Source organism: Acanthisitta chloris, unplaced genomic scaffold, assembly GCF_000695815.1.
Source record: "Acanthisitta chloris isolate BGI_N310 unplaced genomic scaffold, ASM69581v1 scaffold4926, whole genome shotgun sequence".
In the NCBI taxonomy this organism is placed as follows: Eukaryota; Metazoa; Chordata; class Aves; order Passeriformes; family Acanthisittidae; genus Acanthisitta; species Acanthisitta chloris.
In genome coordinates, this window is record NW_008676332.1 from 9,749 (window position 1) to 12,895 (window position 3,147).

Below are 3,147 nucleotides of genomic sequence, written 5' to 3' on the forward strand. Positions count from 1 at the left end.
GTTTCCACTGGCGGCATAGAGTGAATCAGTGCAAATCCCCAGGAATCCCTGGCTACAGCAGCTCGGGCAGCCCAGGCTGGGCTCCGTGCCCAGAGGCCCTGGGGATGGGCATCAGCACCTTCAGCCACCAGCAGCAGCGGGTACCCGGCACACTGCCAGTGCAGCTGCTGCTGCTTTGCACCGGGAGTGCCTGGACACGTCACGGCCCTGCTGGCCTCACTGCTGAGCTGGGGGGATCTACTGCAGGTGGGAAAACTGAGGCACAGGGTGAGGTGAGCTCACTCCAGAGCTGGATCAGACCCAAGGCTGGTGCTAAGACCCCAAAACCTGCTGCCACTGCAGGCAGGGCAGGGCCCAGCTCCACTGCTGGGAAGGTGCTTGCCACAGCACCCGTATCTCCACGAGGCTCCCACCTGTGCTCTTTCTGGCACCACCTATCCTAGGGACAGTCCCTGGTGTCACTGTTCCCGCACAAGCTGGGGGAGGTGGCAGGGGACACCCTGACCCACACTGCTGTCCCATGGCCCCTGTTCTGCTCTCCTTCCCGCCTGTTTATCAGGCACACAATGGGGCCTCTGTGCCCAGGCACAGGGGGAACTGTCCCCCCACACCCACGCCGGGCTGTACCAGGCTCCCATGGGGGCTGTCCTTGGTGGCAACTGCAGGAACCTGCTTGTTGTTATTCATTTTTTTTGACAGGGTCATTGACCTTTTGTTCATCTCCGTCCCCAGAGATGTCCCTCATCCCCATCCCCCCCTGCACTGCCTCATACCCCAGTGCTGAGGTAGGCTGTCCCACACCTTTGGCACCTCGAGTGGCATGGCAAATGGTAGACATGGCAGTAGACAGGTGCTCACCAACCGATGCCTTTGGGACTGATCCTGTCCCACTGGTTCTCAGGGCTGCCCCCACAGCGGCTTTCCAGGGGTGAGGAAGCCAGAGCTGCTCCACACTCCACAGTGCCTGCAGTGGGGGCCCCAGGGAACCTCAGCCCCTCAGAGAGGCACCCAGTAGGGACACCCAACACCAGCACAGCCTGGGGATGGTGGCATCTCTGCCCATGGGCACAGAACAGTGGGGGAGATTTTGGGATTGTGTGAGGAAGTGAGAAGGAGGGAAAGGCCAGAATGCAGGTGTCCAGGAAGGAAACACTTCCCAGCAGGTAGGAGAGGGCAAAGGAGTGGGGCCAGGGCCTGCCAGCAGCTGGCCATGCTCCGCCCTCTCACCAATCTCTTGCCTCTTCCCTCTCTTGGCAAGGGCACAGGTGCAGGACCCAGGGTGGGACACTGGTCCTATGAGCCCTTGTGCCTAGGTGACAGCAGCTGTGGGGGCTGAGAACCGCTCCTGAGTGGTGGCATCCACCCCTTCCACATGCCCTGGCACATGTTCACCTTAGCCTGCCAGGATGTGAGCCAAATGAGGCCATGGGTGCTGTCTGGGTTTGCACAAGTGCTGGTGGGGTACCCTATGCCTGCTGGGTCCCACATTCAACCCTGCCTCTGGCTGGAGATAGGGGCAGCAGGTCCTGCTCTTGCTCCCCAGTAGGGAGGCAGAGCTGGTGGGTGCTACAGCAGGGTGCTGGCCTCTGTCAGGGACACATGTCCCTCTCTGGAACACAGGGAGAGCACCTCAATGCCTGTGCCCATCTTCTGCCACACCATCAGGGAGTGAGGAGCTGCGAGGCGGCCTAGCAGGAAGCAGCTGTGCCTGCCGGGACACACAGCTCCCACACAACCAGGTCAAAGGGCTGGACAAGCCCTATGAGACACTGCTGAGAGCAAACAGCCCGGCCTGGCACAACAGTGCCACCGTGCCCACCTATGGCCACCACAGGGCCCCCAGAGGTGCTGGGTCAGCATGGATATGGGTGCTGGATCACGGACAAGTGGACAACTCCACCAGTGTTCCCAGGATGCAGCAGCATTCATGTCCTACTGGCCCAGTGGAGACAGTCAGGCCAGGCCAGGCTGAGGTAGCTCTCTGCATCCATCACTGCCACCCAAAAGTCTGCTCAGTCCCCTCCTGTTTGCACCCAGCAATGCCTGAAGCCTCCAGCCATGGCCTCCAGCCAGCTCAGTGTTGCAGAGGAGCAGCTAGGGGCCCCAAACCTGCCATGCGCTTCTGTGGCCTGGCATCTGTGAGGGATTTTATTGGCCTCAATACAGGTAAAACAGCCCAGGGCAAGCTTAGTATCCAAAAGCCCCTGCATGTACCCCACAGAGGACTAGGCAGGGTCTGCCTGTGCTTGTCCTGGGAGGACGGAGAGCGGCTGCCTGTTCCCTGCCAGCCTCATTGCTCATCCCAGTGCTGCCCACAATGCCAGCAGGAACTGGCAGCAGGTGCTGGCCTGCAGGAGACCCAAGAGATGGGGCTCAGCTCCTGCAGGATCCAACTTTTCCAACAGCATTTTAAGGTTAGCAGAAATATCTTGAACTTTTTGATGGCTCCCGACTTTAACCACCCACTTTTGCTCACAGCCAGGAAGCACAGGCAGGCGAAGGCATAGTCACTGGGAGAGACAAGCACCATAGCTGGGGGGCAACCCAAGTCCCCTGGCCATGCAGACCCACAAGGTCATGCCAAGTCCCCCAACTCCAGTAGGGACCTGACCATGGACACTCACTGATGGTCAACACCCAGCTGTGGGCCTGACAGGGCTCCCCAAGGTCACCTGCCACATGGGGACAGTTAAAACTGCGTCCAGGGGCTGCTGACTGCCCAACCCTCATTTCCACTAAGGCCAGTCTGCCCCCACCTCTGCCTCTGGTCACCGCCAGTTGTGTCCCACTGCCTCCCACCTCCAGCATGGGCACATCTCCACCCCTCACACCCTGGCATGTCAGCCTCAGGTCCTGCCCGAGGGAGGCTGGAGGAGGGAGACATCCCTGATAGGGTTTCCCAACACTTCTCCTGAGTTGGGAACCCAGGGAACACCCACCCTGGTTCTCTTCATGCCAGCCCTGCAGTGCCATGTCAGCGGAGTACCAGTGTGCCAGGTTGAGGGGGACATGCCATCCACAGTGCCCTGTCCCAGGGACACACATCACTGGGACATGGCCACTCTCCTGCCAGCACAAGATGCTTGGCCCAAGCACAGGATCATGCCAGCAGCCAGAGTGTGGAGGAAAGTGCACTACAACAGGTGC